Raw genomic sequence first — 11,656 nt, 5'->3', positions numbered from 1 at the left:
CACCGAGTATACAGTGCTTATACACATCAGTGTATGGGTACAAACAAAAGTCAATATTCATGAAAGTTAAAACAAGATATGGGGGAAATGAATAGATACAACAGAAAACAATTTTAAAAAAAGCCATCATTGATTACCAGAAGAAATAATTATACTCACCAGTTATATTATAAACAGTTGCAACAAGTCTCAATTTGTAAATAGACGACTGGACTTGAGATCGTGTGGTAGTTATCCACACAGACGGAGCATCAGCAAACACTTCCATCGGCAGTAAACTCTGGTCGTTTATTACTGCAATAGGCTCTCCATACGACGGGTCGGCACCACTTCCGATCCGTAACGTAAACGATACCTCGGAAAAATCGAGTATCTGAATTCGGATTCGACTACCTGGTGGCTCTGTGAACCTCCATATACAATTAATGTCAAATTTTGTGGTATTCGGATAACCGACTAGGGACACGTTGGTGTTATTCGGAATCGATGTTGATATTCCTGAATAAACGGCAAAGTAAGGGACAATATTTGAGTCCGGTGAGGAAGGAGATTCTGCCAGAATAGTTATCGAATCTCCGACCTGCAGATGATTGTCTGTTGTTCCACAAAGATCTAGAAAAGCAAACACAAGGACGAGGTTATTTAAGATTTAATGATAACCACAGGCATAATACACCGGTGGAATTCGAACCAACGACCTTTGCAATTCCAGAGCAGTGTCTCATCAAGTAGACCACCGAGATTGCCCGGTAGCTATTGACGTTTATCACGCTGTCACTATCTTGGTCATGTTCCCTGTTTCCAATAACAGTAACAAATGTCGGTAGTCACTGCGCATGGCACCAGACTATTAGTTCGTCCACTCAGTTTGGTTACAATGACTCGGTGGAATGGAGTAACATCAAGATGACCACACCGTGATAAAGGTCTATACTACGGTGGTTTTCGAACCCACGACCTTTGCAATTCTAGAGGAGTGTCTTCCCAACTAGACCACAGAGATTGCCCGGTAGCTAGAGGCTGTTTGAATGCTATGTTTTAGCTGCGAGTACCACAACGATGCAATAGATGGACATTTGCATCGGGGATAAATAATAACACAATTGGGTTACCCTCACACAATGTGTGTTAGCACTGTATACCCCAACCGAGTACAAAAGTTATAAATTATTTTCTCACTTGAGAGGCTTAGAAAAATTGGTAAGAAACGTGTCAAGGCACTGGGCACGTTTGGTAATTCTCAAAGACCAGTATTCTCACTCGGTGTAACCCAACATTTGCTTAAAATAGCTGAGGTATTATTATTATTTGAGTCAGAAACTCATATTTTTTTTTAAACTACGTTTCGACGGAGCCATTTCTCACAATGTTTAATACTATCATCAGCCCTCCCTTGCTCGTTACCAAGTTTTTACGTGACAACTATTTTGAGTAATAACCAATAGTGTCCAGTACCTTTAAGGATAAACAAAAGCAATACTCACTGCAGCCAATTTCATCGATGTAGTTTGTGCAACCCACGATACCATCACAAAAAGTGCTCGGCGGTAGACATTTTTTTTGCGGCTCACACAACTTCTGTTCAGATCTGCACAGACCTAGAGTAAAAACAAATAGTACATTCGTTACTGTTTCTTTATATAAAGCGACGATGTAGCCCCGCAAAAAAAAAACTGTTAAATTGTTTTATTTGAAAACGCGCTGTACCATTGGCGGTCTCCCTGTTTTGGCATATTCGGGATTTTTTTCTCTCGAAACTTTTGTTTTGGACGTTATTTAAAGCTTTTTCGTTGAATATTTACTTTCAAAATAAAGCTGATTTCGTCAATTGAACCAAAAAGGTTAATAGGTTGTCAATTTCGTGACTTTCTTAAAGAGTAAAACGCTTTGATGATATGCTTCAATGAGTTTTGGACGTTCGATCGACCTCAGTAAGGTCGACTGCCACGCCCTAAACAAGTGACCCGGGGTGCTTCGTAGACGCATTCATTTGGTACTTTCAATCAAACAAAACTTAACTTACCTTCAAGATCGTCATACCGCAGAACAAAACTCCAAGATGGCGCCCCACTGATGTAAGTCGCATGTGAAAACGACAACCAGATGCTGTTCCCGCTAAAATAGAAGGAAGTTCCATTGTGTGGTGACTTTTTGAGCGAAACTCCGTCCTCAAGTACAGTCTCGTTGCCATAGATACCTAACACAAGTCCAACAGCTAACGATTGTCTTGGCTCAATGGCGACATGCGCAATATCCAAGTATATGAACGTGTAGTTGGGACTGGTGAAGAACCAAAGACACTTAACGATACTCAGATCGTGAACGTGAATCGTGAAGGGATATGGTTCGATGATGCTGATGTTTGTTTCACCACAGACGTCATCTATGAGAAGAAAATCACTTTTAAAATAGATGTGCATATTGTTTTTGTGTAGAAAATACTGAATACGTTTTAGTATGATATCTATACTTGGAAGGTATGATAACACTTAAAGACTGACTAATAACATCAAAAACTGCATGAGCTTTCGTTCCAACAACTATAGGCTACTTCATCGGATGCAAGTAGTTTGTTGTCTTTTGAAATTTTTAATCATAATGAATTTTCAGTTTTATCAATTTTTTATCAAATTTAATCAAATTTGTTTCTTTTTTGTGCATTCATGTCTGGAGCTTTTCTTCTCTTCTTTTAAGCCAGAGTTAGTTGTTTTTTGTAATTGTTAACAATAATGAATGTAAACACGCTAATTTAAGTCTTTTTAACTTGTGTCGTGTATTTTGTGATATTTTTAATAAACCTTAATTAATTGAATTGAATTGAATTGAATCTATAATGAAGAACATGCACCTTCCCTGTTTTATCATCTCGGTTGTTTTTATTGGCTGGTTGGTTTACGTGGAAAACAACACCTGAATGGACAACAAGTGATCGACATTGTCAGTGTGTGGATGGGTCGTCGGGAAAACCGGCTTCATTGGACCGATCCGGCTTGTCAATCAAACTGTGCGCGTTCACCCATTTGACCAATCACAGCAATGATTGTGATCGGACAAACTCGGTCATGCGTGCGCGTATATTTGGCACGCGCGGCAGAATCGTGCAGAATGTCATTTGGAGTGCTCGTACACGTGTCTTGCTCACGCGCGCGGTGGGCGGAGCTTAGTGGAAAGCCGGAACGATCCATAGCAGACAATAAAGACTGTATAGATTGATTAGCTAGGTATGTTTTTACAAAGAAATACTGTGTCGACGTGAGCTTTTAAATGTTTTAATCTTTCTTTATTTTTTTTTTTATCCCCCCCCTTGTTTTGTGTTCTGCTATTTATTCCTCTTCTTTTTTCTTTATTAAGAACTTTTTTGAAAAGTTAGGAATACTGTGACAGATTTGGACAAAACATTGAAGTAATACATCAACTTCACCAGTGGGTGTGGCTGTTTACATTGACTTTACTTTGATCATTATGGCCCAACTGGATGAACAGTTAATATTTGCCTTGAGCACTGATCCAATTAAATCTACTATTTGATGAAAGGAATTACATGGAGATAACAGGTGTTAGTTGTCAGATGAAAATGATGTTATGGCCTTTTTCTTTGTCGGAGCTTTCGCGTAATGCACGATGATAACTTATCTAAAATAAGGACAATTTAATTTAATTTATTTTATTATTACCAATGTATATTTATATATATAAACCAGAGGTAGTTCTAGTCCCGCTCTAGTAAATTTTTCTTTGTTCAACCCAAAATCATTTAAAAATGTACCCAGTCAGTTTCCCCTGTGGTTTATTATTTTTTTTTTTTTTGGGGGGGGGGGTTGTAAAAGAGAAACTGGGAAAGGGTCAATAACAAAAATTATAAAGATATCAACCAACCTTCTACATATCGCAGGAGAAGGGTCAATGAAGATGCCATCGTATTGTAGCTATCGGAGGATACAGACATCCAAATGTTCCTCTCGTTGCAGTAGAAGGTCGTCCCATTGGGCAGTGACGTTGTCAGGTCCACTCTTTCCACCAGTGACGTCACGTTGTTATGCAGACCAACCAGTCGCCCAAACGATAAGGTGCTCTTGCTTCCAAGATTGGCATGCGTAATATCGATGGTTATAAACGTGTAGTTGGGGCTTGTGATGAACCACACACAATCGTAGATTCGCCAGTCAAGTGTGTTGATTGCGAGAGGAACTGGCTCTACGATGTCAATGTTGGTTTGATGGCAAGTCTCCTCTGTAAAATAATAACACAATAAATAAACAAAACAAACACTGTCAGTCTAGATGTTAAATTTGCATCGGGGATAAAGAATATTAATTTTGGTTTTTTACCCATACACCGATGTGTGTAAGCACTGTATACTCAGTACTTTCCCGAGTCCTGTGAAAAAATATCACAGGCATGTTACTCGGGTGGGATTCGAACCCACGACCCTTGCAATTCTAGAGCAGTGTCTTACCAACTAGACTACCGAGGTTGCCCGGCAGCTAGAGGCAGTTCGAATCCTATAAAGGTATAATTATTATAGTATAACTACAACCCAAATTACTTTTGTTTCAAAAATACGTTTCCACTTGGCTGCGTATACCTAAACATTCTTGGGCCTGGAACAGAATTTCATTTTCAGGAGGGCTCAAAGTCGACATTGAAGCCTGTAAACGTTGCCATGCCGACACAAATTCGGCCTTTCAGCGTGTTTGCGCATTTCCACTTAGTACTTATTCTATCGCTATGGAGAGGGTTATCATTAGTTCACCCGTAGGTTTATCGTGAAAGTGACGGATATGTGCGCTATGACTTCCGATAACGAATTATTGCTACCCAAAGGATCTACAAAAACATCCTTTGTCCCGAGGAAGAGGGGGGGGGGGGGACGTTCACAGCCGACCAACATGGTCGAAAAAGGTCACAATTTCTCGGTTGAACAATTTCCCCAACATTTCTCTGTTAAAATAACACAAGTAGAAACAGCACAGCACATACCATGTTTGGAATGATATTAACACAATGCATTCATATTACAAGTCAACATATACAGGGTGGAATCGAACCATCAATTTGATCCCCTCCAGCGCAATACATAAAGGGCGATAATTAAAGGAACATTACTTAACTGGTGAGGAAGAAATCGTCAAGATCACATACACATAAAACGTACACGGTCTAATGATGATCATAGTAGAAAACACCCCTTTAAATAATATCTCTGTCTTAATGCCATATTTGATGAGAAATACAAAGTATAAATTCGCGTTTGAAGATTATCGCTCGGTTAGCGTTTTATTTTAATTTTGTATTGTTTTGCATTGAGAACATGCATTTTAATGTGTAATCCTTTTCACTATTGCCCCGTGACCCAGATGGCCAATCGATCTGAAACTTCTACAGGTTTGTCAATGTTTGTATTAATTATTATGATGGATTACATAAAGTGCTTACACTGCCAGCAACTGTTTTGTTACCAAAACCAATTCTGTAATGTTCCATTATTTGTTATTAAAAACAATCAGGTTTTACGTACCTTCAACAGAAGTCAAGTTACACTCCATTGAAATCCCTTCATAATGGCCCGTACCGTAACGTTCAGACAGTAGTACGATGTCAAGGATGTGACCTGTCGAGACAATGATATCAGGTAGAGGGTTCGACGCAAACCGCCCAGAGATTCTATCAAAATGATCATCCACCAAGAACAGCTTAAAGTTAGAGGGTTCTGTTATGTTGTACTCACACGTTGCCTTTACCTTTAGCCCCGCAGGAACAGCTACGTCCCAGCAGTGGTATCTACTCCCTGTTTCCCTAAAGATGGTTTGCCCTAAAAGGGGAGTGTAAGAATCAGTTGAGATAACGGCTGATGTGTTTACTGATACATTGTAGCAGGTTCCATGAGGTAGTCGACCTAGAAGAGAATAACATAAAAAGTAAGAATACAATTAATTTATTCATTTATCAATTTATTAGTTTACGTCTATTCTTCGCTTACAGTATTCAGCAGATTCGTGAAATTGGGCCCTGCTCTGTGTATAAATGGCCCTTTAAAACATGTTAGAAAATAACGCTTGTTGTGTAAAGCTAACGAATCAACAGTCATCTTTGTGCATGTTTGTTGTCGTTGTTGTTGTTCGTAGTTATTGTTGCTTTTTACCTCGTCTACTTTTATTGATTTATTATTTTTCACCGAATAGAAAAACAAAAACAGAGACCCATGTAGTTAATCAAGGTTAAGTCCTTAATATGATACCCTATGAGCAGTTATTTTCCACGTCGGCACAGAACATTGTCGGGTGTCGGGGGGGGGGGAATATAACTAGACATCCGCTTTCGGCAGGGAACAACATGTCAAACTGGGATGTCAATTAAATACCCGCCCCCTGATTCTTGTAGATTTGATTGATGAAGTTAAATTGTTGACAAAAATACATCAAATAGTCCGTAATTTGAAATTCCCTGAAAGCTTTTCTCTTACAAACTACGCTTCAATTGAAAGACACTCTTCATAACAATTACGCTGGCATGATCAATGTTACAATAGAGCGGCTCCTTTACAAAGCCAAGGTCATCGATGTATACACGCCATTATTATTCCCCTGTAGCTGGCCCTTCCCATTAACTAATTGAATACTGGACTAATATAAAGAGGTCTTATAAAAATAAGCAAGCCCACCGAACTCCACTTAAAGGGACACATTGTATTGGGCGAGACGGTCTATGGAAAGCGTTTGAAACCGTTTGGTATAAAATGCATTTGGTTAGAAATGTTTTAAAAGTAGAATATCCACACAAATATTATGCCTGGAAATTGCGTGTCTTTCCTGTTTACTTTGCGAACTACCCGGTCGGTCATTTTGTGGAGTCAGTTTGGCTCCACAAGTAATTGGCGTCCCGTGTTTAGTTCAAGACGTATAAGGAAACTGCGCAAATTTCGAGCCATTACTTGTGTGGATCTTTAAATACTATTTAAACATACTATTTATAACAAACGGTTTCAAACGCTTTTCAAAAACAAACACGCCCGATCTAACGTTCGCCTTTAAAATATGAAAAAAAAAGTGAAATGTGTAATTGGGAATTGATGTAAAATATTGATTTTCTGCTAATTGAAGTTTAAATTGTGCACTGATGAGAAGTTTGTCCACCTATTGTCATAGACAAACCTATATGGGGATACGTTTGTTATCACTCTTAAAATTAATGTCAACAACAGCTCGAACATATGAGAAGTTAAAAACTCGTCACCAAGAAAGGTTTTATGCCAATAATTATTTTGAGTAGTTACCAATAGTGTCCACTGCCTTTAAGTTATTTTTATTTTGATTAACGACATGCCTTCGCTAAAGATTTAATCACTTATCACTTGAATCGTGACCAACTTGAGCAGAATGTTTGTGTTTAATTAGTTGTTGGTATTATTATTAATATTAATGGTTTATTTGGTTCATCAGTTTTGATTGAAAAGGACACTTGCAGTAACACATAGTGAATTATGTTATCTAAATGTATAAATGAATAATAGGATAAAAAGCAGGGAAAACAATAAAAGGCGTCAAATTCGAACAGCTATCTAGAATGGATAAACCAATATTCCGGTATTTTTTTCTCACAGGACTCGGTAAAGTACTGGATAACAGTAATGACATATTTTCTGAGTGTTGGTGCTACGAAGTTCAAGTCATTTTGAAATGTTTTAATTATTAAATTAAGTTATCCATGTTTGAACCTCTTTATGTTGTTTATCAAAGCATTGTCTTTTAATCTATATATGTCTATATTTATCTTTATTGAATTTAAGTTATTACGCAGAATGATGCAAGAGAATACCAAGAAATAAAGTGCCTTTAAAAATTAAAAAAAAAAGAAGAAGAAAAAAAAACACGCAAAAAACCCAGTAATGACACACATCGGTGTGTGGGTACAAACCAGAACTACAAATGATTGAGCCACGAGGGCATTTTGAAGTGGTCACACACAAAATCACTGATTAGCCTTAAATGTACCTGAACTTTCAGTCTTCACAAGATTTAAAAGTCGAGCCAATTTTTTGTTTGCTATCTAAAACAAACAAAAAATTATTGATAACTACTCAAATGTTAGCATAAAACGAACTTGGTAACGTGTTTATAGTATTAAACATTGTGAGAAACGGCTTCCTCTGAAGTTTCGAGAAAGAGGCAATTTCTCACTCAAATAATAACAATTACATCAGCTGAAGCATATTATTATGCATCTGAAAGCACAACTTGTACGACAACACGGGTGTTTTTCCTTTCTCGCAGATTCGATGGCCAATTCAGCCAAACTTTTTACAGGTTTGTTACTATATGCAGATATTGTGATAGGCCTACACCAAGTAAACATACTGCTCCTGGACAAAAAGGGTTAAAGGCAGTGGACACTATTGGTAATTACTAAAAAAAAAATGATTATCATAAAACCTCACTTGGTAACGAATAATAGGGAGAGGTTAATAGTACATAACATTGTGAGAAACGGCTCCATTTGAAGTGCCATAGTTTTCAAGAAAGAAGTAATTTCCACGAATTTGATTTAGAGGCCTCAGATTTAGAACTTGAGGTCTCGAAATCAACCATCTAAACGCACAAATCTTCGTGTGACAAGGGTGTTTTTTTTTCTTTCATTATTATACCGCAACTTCGATGACTGATGAGCTCAAATGTTCACATGTTTGTTATTTTATGCATGTTGAGACACACCAAGTGAGAAGACCGGTCTTTGACAATTACCAATAGTGTCCACTTCCTTTAACACAGTCTTTGTTCGTCTGATACAAGTACCCTTTAAATTTTAAAGAATTCCTGAGATTCCAGAACACAATGTAGATAAATTACTGGGTACACCGTGCGAACAATCCAGCACCCAACCAATGTAAGAGTTATGTAATTCTTCCTTAAAGACACTGGACACTATTGGTAATTGTCAAAGACCAGTCTTCTCACTTGGTGCATCCCAACATATGCATAAAATAACAAACCTGTGAAAATTTGAGCTCATCAGTCATCGAAGTTGCGAGATAATAATGAAAGAAAAAAACACACCCATGTCACACAAAGTTGTGTGCGTTTAGATGGTTGATTTCGAGACCTCAAGTTCTAAATCTGAGGCCTCGAAACCAAATTCGTGGAAAATTGTTTCTTCCTCGAGCCTATGGCACTTCAGAGGGAGCCGTTTCTCACAATGTTTTATACCATTAACCTCTACCCATTACTCGTTACCAAGTAAGGTCTTATGCTAATAATTATTTTGAGTAATTACCAATAGTGTCACCTGCCTTAAAGGCACGGCAGCTGATTTCACGAACCGCTAAGATTAATCCTATCTCGAGTTAGGACGAGTAACCCGTCCTAACTTTTGTTATGATGGGTTCAATTCGTCCTAACGTCTTCGGATACGGAGCTGAACTCGTGCTCACTCCTAAGTTTAATCCTAAGTATAGGAAGAGTTTGGTAAAATCGTCGGCTACCTTTGGTAATTGTCAAAAACCGGTCTTCTCACTTGGTGTATCATAACATAATATAAAATAACAAATCTGTGACAATTTTGAACTCAACTGGTCGACAAAGTTGCGAGAAAACAATGCAACAAAAATACATCAATGTCGCACAAGTTGTGTGCTTTCAGATGCTTGAATTCGAGACCTCAGCTGAGAATAGGAATTTTTGTGAGAATTTACTTCTTTCTACTAAAAAACTACGTTACTTCAGAGGGAGCCGTTTCTCACAATGTTTTATACTATCTATAGCCATCTCTCCATTGCTCGTTACCTAGTAAGTTTTTATGCTAACAAGTATTATAAGTAATTATCAAGTGTCCATGCCTTTAAAGACACTGGACACTATTGGTAATGGTCAAAGACTAGCCTTCACAGTTGGTGTATCTCAACATATGCATTAAATAACAAACCTGTGAAAATTTGAGCTCAATCGGTCATCGAACTTGCGAGATAATAATGAAAGAAAAAAAAACACCCTTGTCACACGAAATTGTGTGCGTTTATAGATGGTTGATTTCGAGACCTCAAGTTCTAAATCTGAGGTCTCGAAATCAAATTCGTGGGAAATTACTATGGCACTTCAGAGGGAGCCGTTTCTCACAATGTTTTATACCATCAACCTCTCCCCATTACTCGTCACCAATAAAGGTTTTATGCTCATAATTATTTTGAGTAATTACCAATAGTGTCCACTGCCTTTAAATGATCAGATCATCAGACTTTACAATCACAAAGGGTTCGAAAGCCACATACTATGTTATAAATACGCATGCAATCACTCACCATGGCCATTGCACGTCGCGTACAGACTGTTTACCAGTAGAACTCCAAACAGCAAACACAACCAACCCATACTGTAGTTGTGTTATCTGACCATCTCCAAAGTAACAACACTTGTTAAGACGATTTCCCCATCAAGGGATTTCAGCAAACTCCCACAAGGGGATAAACACGCAAGCTGGCAACAGCCAATCTTTGTCATTCAAACATTGGTTTAACGTCTACTATTTTGATTTGCACAAATCAAGAAAATTGATTCAGTAACTTGACGACAACACTTGTTATTGTCAGTGTGAAATCAGAAATCCTACAAAACGTCTTCTGATTGAGAACACTTTGAAATATTAAGCCAGACGAACACTTATTATAAAGTGGTCTTTCGTTACAAACACTGGCAACAAACGCCTATATTGTCCAGAGAGCTAGCACGTATAGTTCATTTTGATGAAGGAGTCACCAACAACTCACTGAATCAACCAACCAATCAACGTCATCATTGACAAATGCTTGCTGCGAAACATATTATGCGTTAAAGCCACTGGACACTGTTGGTAATAACACATTTATTGTTAGCATAACAACTTATTTGGTAACGAGCAATGAAGAGCTGTCAGTTGATATAGTATAAAACAGTGAAGTGAATTTAATTGAATTCAAATGAAGTGAGAAATGGTTCCCTCTGAAATAATGTAGTTTTTGAGAGAGAGGCAATTTCCCACTCAAATAATTATTGATTTTTGGGGTTGAACAAAGAATTGACTAGAGTGGGATTCGAACCAACGACCTCCGGATTAACATGCGGTTGAACAAAGAAGTGACTAGAGTGGGATTCGAACCAACGACCTCCGGATTAACGTCCGGCACGTCAATTTACCCAGTCAGTTTCCCTAGTGGTTTATATTGGTATCAAATAATTATTATAAGACTGCAGGCCTGAAGCCTTTTATTATGCATTAGAGAGCACAGAAGTTTGTGTGCAACGAGGTATTTTTTCTGTCATTATTCTCTTGCAAATTTGATGGGATTTTTTCACAGGGTTGTTCATTAATATGCCTATTGGGATCATGGAGAAAGACATATATGTTGAGATACACCAAGTGAGAATACTGGTCTTTGAAAATTACCGACGGTGTCCAGTGCCTCTTAGTTAAGTATGAAATCTTACCCTTTACAAAGTTCAAACGATAACTTTTGATGTGAAATTTCCCTCTGAAATGAAGTCATATTCCCGAAAACCGTATCTGAAAACCAAATTACACAAAACTGCAGCAGCTAACTTCGGTTGTGTACAACCACAAGGACAATGATACATGATTTTTCATTATTTTCTCCCGACTCACGCAACAAATTAAGCCAAAACTACTCAGCTTT

The sequence above is a fragment of the Asterias rubens genome, chromosome 14, assembly GCF_902459465.1.
Source record: "Asterias rubens chromosome 14, eAstRub1.3, whole genome shotgun sequence".
NCBI classification, from domain to species: Eukaryota; Metazoa; Echinodermata; class Asteroidea; order Forcipulatida; family Asteriidae; genus Asterias; species Asterias rubens.
The sequence above is the reverse complement of the archived record's forward strand: the minus strand, read 5'-3'. Positions refer to the sequence as shown.